At 37.9% G+C, this 13416-nt stretch overlaps 1 protein-coding gene across 2 annotated transcripts in view; it reads left to right on the top strand.

Moving 5' to 3' along the window:
- WAPL (WAPL cohesin release factor) overlaps positions 1-13416 on the top strand; it is a 101208-nt gene that overhangs the window by 14876 nt on the left and 72916 nt on the right. The window lies entirely within an intron of this gene.

The following is a 13416-nucleotide window of genomic DNA, read 5'->3' as shown; positions in this document are numbered from 1 at the left end:
TACCATAGTAATATTAAAGATAGGTGAGTGATAGGCTGTTTTTCATAATGTGGGAGAATGATTAATTACCAGTAGGTGGTTTGTGGACCAGAGTACATGTGAGGTTGAGGATTTAGAAGTGAATTTCCTTAAAACTTAATTTCTTTGTATATGAGGTCTGTCCCGAAAATGTCCAGCCACTGTTAATATAATGAGAATGATTTGTGTGATATCAATGTAACCTAGCAGTCGAGGAGAGTGGACTGGAATGCAAATGTGTGAACAATGACTACTTCACTGTACTAGTCAGTGGGGGTGCTGGACACCATTGAGTGATCATGTGCATTGTGGGGCCGTCGCATTCAAAACGACTGAGCGAGTAGAGTAACAAATCTGTGTCAAATTTTGCATTAAACTTGAGCATTCCTCTGTGGAAACTATTGGGATGATTCAGAAGGACACAGCTATGGGCAACTGGTAATTGGCAGCTTCATCACAACAATATGCCTGCTCATGTGTCACATCTTGTGCAGAGTTTTTTGGCACAACATCAAATCACCCAGGTGACTCAGGATCCCTACAGCCCAGATTTGGTGCCCTGAGACTTCTGGCTTTTCCCAAAACTAAAATCACCTTGAAAGGGAAGAGATTTCAGGCCTTCAATGAGATTCGGGAAAATACAAAGGGGCAGCCAATAGCTATTGGGAAAACTGTGTAAAGTCCCAAGGTGCCTACTCGCAAGGGGACTGAGGCATCAATGTTCCATGTACAGTGTTTCTTATGTCTTGTATCTTCTTCAGGAAATGTCTCTGTTTTTCATATTACATGGCTGGTTACCTTCTGGACAGACCTTTTTGGAAAGTGTTAGTGTAACTTGAGGGGCCTGAGGATCTAATTTAAAGAGTTAATTGCCACCTAGAGTTAATTGCCACCTAGAAGGGAGGCCCACTGGTTGAGGAGTTGCTGGGGTATGTGTTGTGCTTCCTGTTATATTGGTAAGCAGGTTGGGTAGCTTGAGCAGGAGGCCACACGCTCAGGTGGGCTATGGTAGTTGGCAATATGGCTGGCTCTCAACAGGCTGTGTGGATGTGGGATTAGGGGAGGCAGAGTTGACTGTAGTGGACCAAGTTGAGTAGTACTTCCAAAGTTCTATGTTTCTCTCTCTTTTTTTTTTTTTTTTTTTAGATTTTATTTATTTATCTTTAGAGGGGAAGGGAAGGAGAGAGGGAGAGAAACATCAATGTATGGTTGCCTCTCATGCATCCCCTGCTGGGAACTGGCCTGCAGGGAACCTGCCTGCAACCCCGGTATGTGCCCTGACTGGGAATCGAACTGCAATTGTCTGGTTCGCAGGCCTGCACTCAGTCCACTGAGCTACGCCAGCCAGGGCTCTATGTTTCTTTTTAAAATTACATGTAAAAGTTGTGTTTCATAGGTATGTTTTATGAAATATAAAAATGTTTTAAATTACCAGTTGAAATGTTTAACATTTTTAAAAGTACTTTTTACTTTCCAGTCTTTGAGTAAAATTGATCTAGTGTGGAAGATGTGGCTATTTTTCCTGTGGCTTTTTCGGTGTCTCTAATAAAGAGCCACATATCCTTGTTGACAGTGAAAAAAATAATTTCTTTTTCATAGAAGCAAATAATTTCTTACATAACTTTTCATTGTTTAATGTGCCATAGCATCACGTCTTTTTATCCTTAACTCACACATCACACAAATGGGAGCAAGATTCTCTGTGTGTGTGTAATATGTTTTATATAGAGAGAGAGTATTGTGCCTTTAAAAACACTTAAGGAAAGAGTTTTAAGATGTGTACTTAACTATTTTTAGATCTACCTTGTTCTTGTTTTTTAGCAGCTTCATGGTTTTCCATTGTATGTATGTACCTTGTACCTTAGTTTAAACTAGTCTTGGAATTTTGACTATTTTAAGTTTTTTCCTATTACAAATAAATGCTACATTGATCATCTTTGTACTTACATTTTGAAGCATTGTGTTTCAGTATAGGAGATGTTTCTAGGAGTGGAATTGCAAGGGCATACATTTTCTTTTTTCCCTTCTTCTCCTATTAGACTAGACTTTGCTAACTGAAAAGTAGAAAAATGTTTATTTGGGGGGCATAATTTAAAAATTTTAGGATATGTACTTTTTTTTTTTAATTAAAATTTTTTTATTTGGAGGCTTCCCAGTCACCGTTAGTCATCTCTAGGGTGACCATTTATTGTCGTTTCAGCCTTTCTGGTATAATGCTATGCACATCTGAGTAATTACGTGTGTGTGTGTGTGTGTGTGTGTGTGGTTAAAATCCACATGCTCTTTTGCATCTTTCTCTTTCACTTACTGTATTTTGGGAATGATTCTCTATCAGTATATAAACATTTTTTTTCTGGCCTCCATTCATGTTTTACTTAAGATATGGCTGCATGTTGTGTCAGTTTCTATACATGCTATGAATTCCTTAACTGGGTCTACCTTGATGTCAGATTTTTGAGTTGCTTTCACTGTTTCTGTGAAAGTGAAATTTTTAAGTTGCTTCATTTTTCAAACAAACACCATTTAATAACTGTGACCATCAACCAATAACTTAAGTGTACTGTTTATTATCTCCAGAATGGGGTACAGGCTCACATTTTCTTATCTGAAACTTTTGGTGCCAGATTTGTCTTGGAATTTAGAATTATTTTGGAATATAGAAAATGTATACATTTTACATTAATCCATCAGGGTCTGAGGTGTCAGTCAAAGATAGTTTTTCTTCATAAAAATACCATCCTAATATACTATTAATAGCCTCACTTAGGTAAGGTCAGGTTTTGCTTCAGAATTCATTATTCATTATGAGAAAACATTTAGTTTTCAGAACTTTTTGGATATTGGAGTTGTGGATAAAAGCATATAAACTTGTAATAGTACCTTCCTCAGATGGTTGTTATGAGATCAAATGAATTGATAGAAAGTTTTTAGACAATACAAGGAACATGCTGATGGTTTTGTGAATATAAATATAGTTCAACTTTGTTTTACGCTGATTTTTTCCCTAGCTTTATTGAGGTTTAATTGACATATAATGTTGTGCACTTTGATTTTTTAAAAATATTTTATTTATTTATCTTTAGAGGGGAAGGTGAGAGAGGGAGAGGAACATCAGTGTATGGTTGCCTCTCCTGCGTCCTTTGCTGGGAACTGGCCTGCAACCCAGGCACGTGCCTTGACTGGGAATTGAACCACGATGCTTTGGTTCACAGGCTTGCGCTCAATCCACTGAGCTACACCAGCCAGCGCTGTGCACTTTGATTTTTAATTCTGAATGAAATAGACTCTCTCGTTGTAAGTTATTCATTTCTATTTTTTTGTATTAATTGCTTCTATATCTCTAGTTTTTTTTTCTGTTGGGATGTTGGATTTAGTGATGTGTAAAAATTCTTCATATATTTTAAGGAAATTAGAATTTTATATTTTCCTAATAACTAATGAGTGCTTGTTTGATATTAGCATAGTTTGGTGATGATTGTTTGGGTTTTCTGCTTATTTTTATTTTTCTCCTTTTTTAAAAAAGATTTTATTTATCTATTTTTAGAGAGAGGGTAAGGGAGGGAGAAAGGGAAAGACACATCAGTGTGTGGTTGCCTCTTGCATGCCCTGGTGCCCTGCACAGGGTGGGGAACCTGGCTCATCAGTGTGTGGGTGCCTCTTGCATGCCCTGGTGCCCTGCACAGGGTGGGGAACCTGGCTCACAACCCAGGCATGTGCCCGGACTGGGCATTGAACCATTGACCCTTGGGTTCACAGGCTGGTGCTCAAGCTACTGATCCACACCAGCTAGGGCTTGCTTATTTTTAATTGGATTGTTAATTTCTCATTGAACTTCAAAAGTTTTTTACGTATTCTGGATACAGGGCTTTTTATCAGATATATTTATTGCAGACATTTCTTCAGGTCTGTGGCTTTCTCTTAACAGTATTTTTTGCAGAGAGATGTTACTAATTTTAATCAAGTCCCCTTTTTAAAAAGATTTATTTTTAGAGAGAGGGCAAGGGAAGAGGAAAGGGAGGGAGGAAAATACTGAAGTGCAAGAGGTACATCAGTCTGTTGTCAGTCTGTCGCCTCTCACATGCCCCCAAACTGGGGACCTGGCCTGCAACCCAGTCATGTACCCTGGCTGGGAGTCGAACCATTGGCTCTCAGACCAGCACTCAGTCCACTGAGCCACAAGCCAGGGCTGATCAAATCCCATTTTATTAAACATTTCTTTTATGAGAAAGAAGTATACTCTCTTTCCTAGGCAGCTCCTTCTTTGTTGAAATATTTTTGCTTATCAATTCTTACAGTTTTTATTGATTCAATGATTTCTACACATTGAATAATTTTTTCTCTTCTCCCCAGCTAGGTACTTAGATATTTAATTTAAAAGCAGTTTGTATCCTGACTGGTGTGGATCAATTGGTTGGGCATTGTCCCACAAAGCAAAAGGTTGTTAGTTTGATTGACAATCAGGGCATATGTCTGGGTTGTGGTTCAGTTCCCCATCAGAGTGCACATGAGAGTCAACCAATTGATGTTCTCACATCAATATTTTTCTCCCACTCTCCCTCCCTTTCCTTCTCTAAATGAATGAAATCTTTAAAAGCAACTTAGACGTGATGGCAGCATCCATTTACCTTCCAAGTTATTTCATGGGTTATGATATACAAAGCCACTTATTTATTATTTGTACAGCCCTCTTAGCAGAAGTTGTAGGGGTGTCTGTGTGTTTTAATTGATTTGAAGGGGAGATAGAAACATTGATTTGTTGCTCCACCTGTTTATGTTTGGTGTATTGGGATGACTCTCTAATCACCTGAGGTACCCCTCCAGGGTTGAAGGTTTTCTTTAAATTTAATTCTCAGCACATCATGTGATATACATTTGTGATATACATTACATTTTTAACTGCTCACTTGGATGTTTTTATTAATGTAGATTAAAAGATTAAGTAAAAAAATGAAGGTCAGCAATAAAAAAGAAGATAGTTTGTCTACTTTAGTATTTCAGTTTTTTTAGCGGCCATCACTATAGCTAGTGTGATATAATACAACTCAGTAGGGGTCTTTTTGTGAGGTCTTGGGCCATTGGTTTAATTGGTAGCCTTTGCTGTTTGTTAACCTCTTTCCTCATCTGTTTGGTGAAAAGTGAAAGAAAATATTTTCACTTTTTTTATAAGAAGGGTGAAGGAAATATACAAGATCTGTCCAGAAGGTATCCAGCCATGTAATACGAAAAAGAGACATTTCCTGAAGAAGATACAAGACACAAGAAACACTGTACATGGAACAATGATGCCTCAGTCCCCTTGCGAGTAGGCACCTTGGGACTTTACACAGTTTTCCCAATAGCTATTGGCTGCCCCTTTGTATTTTCCCGAATCTCATTGAAGGCCTGAAATCTCTTCCCTTTCAAGGTGATTTTAGTTTTGGGAAAAGCCAGAAGTCTCAGGGCACCAAATCTGGGCTGTAGGGATCCTGAGTCACCTGGGTGATTTGATGTTGTGCCAAAAAACTCTGCACAAGATGTGACACATGAGCAGGCATATTGTTGTGATGAAGCTGCCAATTACCAGTTGCCCATAGCTGTGTCCTTCTGAATCATCCCAATAGTTTCCACAGAGGAATGCTCAAGTTTAATGCAAAATTTGACACAGATTTGTTACTCTACTCGCTCAGTCGTTTTGAATGCGACGGCCCCACAGTGCACATGATCACTCAATGGTGTCCAGCACCCCCACTGACTAGTACAGTGAAGTAGTCATTGTTCACACATTTGCATTCCAGTCCACTCTCCTCGACTGCTAGGTTACATTGATACCACGCAAACCGTTCTCATATTAACAAAGGCTGGATGTTTTCTGGACAGACCTTGTATGTGTTGTTTGTATGTGTATGTGCATCCATCTTCAGTAAACATACATAGATAGTGTTGTCTTTTGGGGTGTTTTTTTTCTTTTGAAAATTGTTTATTTATTTTTAGAGAGGGGAAGGGAGGGAGAAAGAGAGGAAGAGATATCGATCAGTTGCCTGCCCTATGCAAAACCAGAAACCAAACTCACAACCTAGGCATGTGCCCTGATGGGGAATGGAACCAGCAAACTTGCTTTTATATTTTTCTCACCATCTATTCTCTTTTCAAAATGGATTATTTTGAATTAAGCTTAGGCATTGTATTTCATACATAAATGTAATTCTTTTACAGGTATGGTTTCAAAAAAGATAACTACAGTACTACTGTAAAGTACTTATGTACATTGGTGAATTTTTATGTTTTAAGCTCTTGAACAGGCTATATGTGGATAGTACACTACTCAGGAGATACAGAGATGTCTTTTCACTCATCCCCATTCCTAACTAATGGCAGTTATATTTACATATAATATTTTATACATAATGTAGATTTGCCACATTCTTTTTTATAGTTACATAGTATTTGGATATGTACTATATGATAATTTAGTTTTTTAATGATGGGTATTTGTATTGCTTATGAAAAACAAAAAGTAGAAAACAGTGTTGTGAGTTTCCTTGTTATATTTTATACTCATGGATAGTTTTTGTAAATACTTACAAATAAAACTGCTTGCTTAAAGGAAAGTTTATTTCTTCGACATGTACATTTTTAATTTGAGAAATACTACCAACTTGCTCTTCGTAGTGGTTGTGCTAGCATATGCTCCTATGGAAATGTAGTTCTATTTTTTATCGCTATGCAGTATTTCTTTGTATGAAAAGATTACTCTCTAGATTATACTGTTAATATTTAGATTTTATTGTTTTGCAATGATGTTGCTGTGAGCATATTTGTTATGTTGAATGATGTGGAATTGCTAATATTTGATTATTTTAAAAATGAGTTTTATATGGTTCAGTTTAATAGGTCTTTTGGTGCATATATGCATGAGTTTCTCTTAGGTAAGTACTTTTTAAGTGGAATTTCTTGGTCATATGATGACTTACGTTTAACACTGGTCATGTGGTAATATCTCATGGTTTTAAATTGCATCTTTCTAATAACTAATGAATGAATATAAGCACCTTTTAAAATACATATATATATTTTAATATGTTTATTGGATATCCTTTCTTATCAAGTGATTGGTCAAGTCTCTTGATATCTTTTACTGTTGAGTCGTTGGCATTCCTTTTGTAGTTTGTATACCTCCCATTTCTACTATAGTTTGTCTGGTAGTTCTCGTAAGTAGTGGGGTTTTCTGTTGTTTTTTTTTTTTCTAGTGCGTGTGTGTTTAATGTGCAGATTGGCTTTTGATGAAATATCTTTTCCTTTATAGTTAATGCTTTTGGTATCTTGTTTTTAAGAAATGCTTTCTGTGCCTGAGGTCATAGAGATACACTCCTGTTTTCTGCCCTGGCTGGTGTAGCTCAGTGGATTGAGCGCAGGCCCGCGAACAAAACAATTGCAGTTCGATTCCCAGTCAGGGCACATGCCTGGGTTGCAGGCCAGTTCCCAGCAGGGGATGTATGAGAGGCAACCGTATATTGATGTTTCCCTCTCTCCTTCCCTTCCCATGTAAAGGTAAATAAATAAAATCTTTAAAAAACAAAACAAAAAAACCCCTTTACCTTTTCTCCTTCATTTAGGTTTTTGATTTATCTGGGTTTGTAGGAAGAACTCTTTAAGGAAATTGACCTTCTAAAAATACAATGAATTGCAATTATATTTTCTACATTTTGTTACTTTTGACAAGTGTTTTTTTGCAGGGCTGAAATTTTAGATTTTATGTAAATTAATGTGGATTATGAGTTATCTATCAGAGAAGGAACTTCCTCATTCTAGGGTAATGCATTTTTAAAAATTATCTTTAGTGCCCTGGCTTGTACGGCTCAGTGTATTGAGCAATGGCCTGTGAACTGAAAGGTTAGATTTCTAGTGGATTCCTGGTCAGGACACATGTCTGGGTTGTGGACCAGGTCCCCAGTAGAGGGCATGTGAGAGGTAACGGATGAGGTGTTTCTCTCTTTCTCCCTCTCTTCCCATCTTTCTAAAAATAAATAAGTAAAGTATTTTAAAAATTCTTTATAAAATATATCTAGTTCCAGTTTTTGTGTTTATGTCTTAGATTCATCTAAAATATATTTTTGTGTTTGAGAGAAAATCCAACTTTTCTTTTTCCCACATATTTAAGTACCTTTATTGAATAATCTATCTTTTCTGTAGAGATTTGAAATTACAGTGAACATGTACTGATCTCCTGCATTTGGTTTGCTCTTTCACTTGTTCTTTAAACAAATAAAAATAAAGCATGTTTGGAAACTTAGTAAAACTACAGATGCTCTCCTGGAAAAATGTGTGCATAAACATTTTTTTAATACAGTTTCACTAGATTTGCATAACCTCTGAAAGCCATTCATAGATCTTTGATTAAACTTCTCTTCCTACTTTTTAAATACTTCAGCAAGTTCACTTCACTCACTGAAGCCTTGCATTGGGGCATCAAACTCATTTTTACTGGGACCCACATCAGCTTGTGGTTGCCTTCAAAGGGCTAAGATAATTTTAGGACTGTCTAAATGTAACGGTTAAGGCATTGAAATTACATTCGGCCCTTTGATGGCAATTGCAAGGTTGATGTAGCCCCTGGTGAAAATGAGTTTGACACTCCTGCCTTACATCATCTCACCTGTTTAATTTCCTCTATATAAAACTGTGGAGGAGACTTCCGCCAAGATGGAGGCATAGATGGAGATGCCTTGCTTTCTCACACAACCAAGTTTAGAGACAACAAAATATTAGCAACAGAAAACACAGCCAGAATACAGAAAATTGAGCTTTTTGGAAGTCTGATAACAATGAAATCTTCAGCCTGACCAGTAAGAGGGGCGAAGCCAGCAGCTGGCGGAGTGGGGTTGCACAGGAAAACTCGGTCAGACGGACTCAGGTGCATGGATCCCAGGTGTGGGGTTGCAACGGGCAGACACAGTGAGGGTGCAGGGCGGCGGGGTGACTGTGGTCTCTCATTCCTGCGCAGATAGACGGGCAAGGGAGTGGGCAGTGAGACGAGGCGAGCAGGCCCCAGAGGTGGGAGGCAGCAGAGGGGGCCGCCATTTCCCTGCTCTGACCCCGCCCCCACATACAGTGTCACAAACCAGTGACCTGAGCGGCCCTGCCCTTGTGAACACCTAAGGCCACTGCTCCTCATACTTAACAGGCACAAACAGACCAAAAATGGCTCAAGAAAATCTCAAAGCCCCAGAGCTTGTAACTGTAAGCGACCAAGAAATAGCCGAACTTTCAGATGGACAGTTCAGAACACTGGTGATCAGGATGCTCACAGAACTGGTTGATTTTAGTCACAAATTAGAGGAACATATGAAGGCTAAACTAATTGAAATGAAGGGAATTGCACAGGAAACCAATAATGATGAAAAGGAAACTGGGACTCAAATCAAGGGAGTGAATGAGAAGGAAGGAAAAAATGACCAAACAGGAAATATGAAGAAACAAGAATTCAAAAAAATGAGGAGAGACTTAGGAACCTCCAGGACATCTTTAAACGCTCCAACATCCAAATTATAGGGGTACCAGAAGGGGGAAAGGAACAGCCACCAGTGGAAAACTTATTTGAACAAATAATAAAAGAAAACTTCCCCAATCTGGCAAAGGAAATAGACTTCCAGGAAATCCAGGAAGCTCAGAGAGTCGCAAAGAAGGTGGACCCAAGAAGGAACACACCAAGGCACATCATCATTATATTAGCCAAGATTGGAATGAAGGAGAGAATCCTAGAAGCAGCAAGAGCTAAGGGGACAGTCACCTACAAAGGAGTTCTCATCAGACTGTCAGCGGATATCTCAAAAGAGACCTTACAGGCAAGAAGGGGCTGGAAAGAGGTATTCCAAGTCATGAAATCTAAAGACCTACAAGCAAGATTACTCTATCCAGCAAAACTTTCATTTAGAATGGAAGGACAGATAAAGTGCTTCTCAGATAAGATCAAATTCAAGGAGTTCCTCATCACCAAGCCCTTATTATGTGAAATGTTAAAGGGACTTATCTAAGAAAAAGAAGTTAAAAAAAGATGAACAGTGAAAGGACTGCAAACTCACAGTTATTAACAACCACACCTAAAACAAAAGCAAACTAAAAGGACAGCTAGATCAGGAGTGGAAACATAGAAATGAAGATATCATGGAGGGTTAGCAACAGGGGAGTGGGAGGAGGAGAAGGGGGGAGAAGGTACAGAGAATAAGTAGCATAGACAGTAGGTAGAAAATAGATAAGGAGGGCAAGAATAATACGGGAAATATAGAATCTAAAGAACTTAAGACGCGTGGTCATAAACTAAAGGGGGGGAATGGTGGGGGTGGGGGGTGCAGGGTGTAGGGGAATGAAGGGAATGGAACAACTAATGGCATAATCAATAAAATAAAAATAAAAACAAAAATGTGGATACACTCATTGAAAAATACTGATATACTTATATTTTTATTATTAAGGGAATCATTTGTTTCCTTTTAAAACCTAAGAATTCTTAAGGGAATAATGGGCATTTAATTTTTTATGTGAGGTTGCTCACTTTTTTTTTTTTAAGATAATTAGAATGAGTCTTAGAGAAGTAATATGACTTCGCAAACTTTTACACATCTAGTTGTTGGCTTAGCTGGGTGGTTCAACCCCATGCTATTCAAAACTCTCAAGTTCTGTGTAGTGTTCATTAGGATAAATTCCCTCCCTTGTGTGTTACCTAATACATTAAAGATTGAGTAACTATCTAGTGGTGTTAAAATGTAAAGAAGTCAAAAGGCATTAAGTATCGCCCTGGCTGGTGTAACTTAGTGGATTGAGCACGGGCCTGCGAAATGGGGTTGCCGATTTGAACCCCAGTCAGGGGACATGCCTGGGTTGCAGGCCAGGTGCCCGTTGGGGGACACATGAGAGGCAACCACATATTGATGTTTCTCTCCCACTCTTTCTCCTTTCCTTCTCCATTCTCTAAAAATAAATAAACATTTTTTTAAAAAGGCATTAAGTATCTAATTGCAGATGATGCTCAGTTAAGTCTTGTACCAAACTTTCTGCATGTCAGTGTTGTGCCGTCTAGCTTGAGGAAAACCAGTAGGCCTTAGAATGTGGTTATGGATTCCTTGCATGAAACTGATAGACACAGGACATAAGGGAGTTAGGTTACTTTTTTTATACTCACTGGAGGACATGCATACCGATTTAGTTTTTTGGTAAGAGAGGGAGAGAAACATCATCAATCAGTTGCCTCTTGTACCCAGGCTTGGCTGGAGACTGGACCTGCATGTGCCTTGACAGAAAATTGAACTGGTGACCTTTTTTTTACTGGATGATGCTTTAATCCACTGAACCATACCAGTCAAGGCAAAAGCATTTATTTTATATATTTGGATACTCTTGTCGAGAACTTGGACAGCTTTTCTTAGGCAGAACTTTTTGTTGATTAAATTGGCTTCTATTTGTGTAGTGTATTGCAGAAGTTTTAAAAATATGTAATATACTGTAATAATACAGCTAACTGTAGGGTTGTTTACACTATATAATTAAATACATGAATAGATTATACTTACTAATACAATCTAATTATATTTTTTAGGTGTAACTTGTTTCTGTAGGGTGTATTACTCTTTGCACTTAAAACAGATTTGTAAGATAGGCTCACAACTCTTATATAAAGGCAGCTTATTTATGAGATAGTTACTGTTAAGACATAATATGGACTCGTTCTGATCTTAGGGTAAATGGATATAATAAGTGAAGCTTGGAGTAGTAATTTTTAAAATTTGGGTAATAAAGTTTATTGTTCATTTAAACTTTTTATTTTAAGTCAGAAGGTGTTTATTACATAAAATAATTAGGAGCAGCCTAAATAAATTTTGTGACATTAAGACAATGGGATGTGCTGTACAGTTATAAATATGATGTAGTATGACATTCAGTTGACATCTTATGGACCTTTGTGTAACTAAATACTAATCATTTCCATAAACACTTAGTACTAAATAGTTCCTTCAGTAACAAGATAAAGTAGTCTGGGTCAGTGGCTTCCTTTTTCAACAGGTGAGGGAATTAAAGTCTTCAGAAAAACTACCAAAGTTAGGGGTCTTACCCGAGCTCTAAAAGAACTAGTTTAACCACGGAAATAATAGTTTCCAGATTCAGCTAATAGTGCTCTTTCCATTTGTTATAAAAGCAGTCGTATTATTTCTTCAAGTGTGAATTTAGACTTGGCCTCACTGCAACTCCTTTTATTTATTTATTTTATTTTTTAAAGATTTTATTTATTTGTCTTTAGGGGGGAAGGGGGGACGGAGAGAGGGAGAGAAACATCAATGTATGGTTGCCTTTCGTGCTTCCCCTTCTGGGAACTGTCCTGCAGGGACAGTCCTGCAGGGAACCGGCCTGCAACCCAGGCATGTGCCCCGACTGGGAATCAAACTACGATCATGTGGTTCCCAGGCCCGTGCTCAATCCACTGAGCTACACCAGCCAAGGCTTGTAACTCCTTTTAAAGTATCAGATGTCACCCTGGCAGGGTGGCTCAGTTGGTGGGTGTGTGGTCCTGGGTTCGACTTCTGGTCAGAGCATGTGGCTAGGTTGTGGGTTTGGTTTCTGGTTGGGATATATAGGAGAAGGCAGCCAATTGATATTTTTCTCTCACATCTATGTTTCCTTCCCTCCTTCTCTCTAAAAATTTATTGAAAAAATGTCTTCAGGTGAGGATAAAATAAGAAAGTTTTCTAATGTCATAGTAGTCAGCTTTTAAATTTGGTTTTTAATATTTTATGCTTAGTGATTGGAACTTCTAAGGTTATGATATTATAGTTCCTAGCCTTGAGCTGGGAAATATCTGAGAATAAAAGATATACCTATAAGTTAGATGTGTTCTAAAGGTTAGTAAATACAAATGTTAGCAAGTTAAATAATATTTAAACCCACTGGTTAGCATTAATAGGGACACTTTTATTTTTTGGTGTAAACATTTACCAGTGTTTTCCTACCAGTGAGTGCTGGGAAAATTAACATAACATCAGTTTGAATTGTATTTCCATCTCTCATTTAGAAAGGTTAACAAAAATGTCTCTGATAAAAAAATAGAGACAACAAGAATGATTCCTCAAGTACAATATGAATAAGCAGTTTAAAGTTTACTCCTGGCTGATATGCATAAATAACCACTTTAGCCACTTATGCATATCAGAGCCACTATTTAAAAAAAATTATTGGTTCTGACCATTGTGGCTCAATGGGTTAGCTATTCATCCTGCAAAGCAGAAGGTCACTGGTTCAATTCCTGGGCAGGACACATGCCTGGGTTGCAGGCTCCATCCCTAGTGTGTTTGAGAGGCAAATGATTGATGTTTCTCTTTCATATCAATGTTTATCTCTCTCTCTCCCTCCCCCTCTCTCTGAAAAGAAAGAAAA

This window comes from Artibeus jamaicensis, unplaced genomic scaffold (assembly GCF_021234435.1).
Source record: "Artibeus jamaicensis isolate MK-2021 breed Jamaican fruit bat unplaced genomic scaffold, CSHL_Jam_final contig_332, whole genome shotgun sequence".
Lineage (NCBI taxonomy): Eukaryota > Metazoa > Chordata > Mammalia > Chiroptera > Phyllostomidae > Artibeus > Artibeus jamaicensis.
This window is presented reverse-complemented; position numbering and strand designations above follow the sequence as displayed.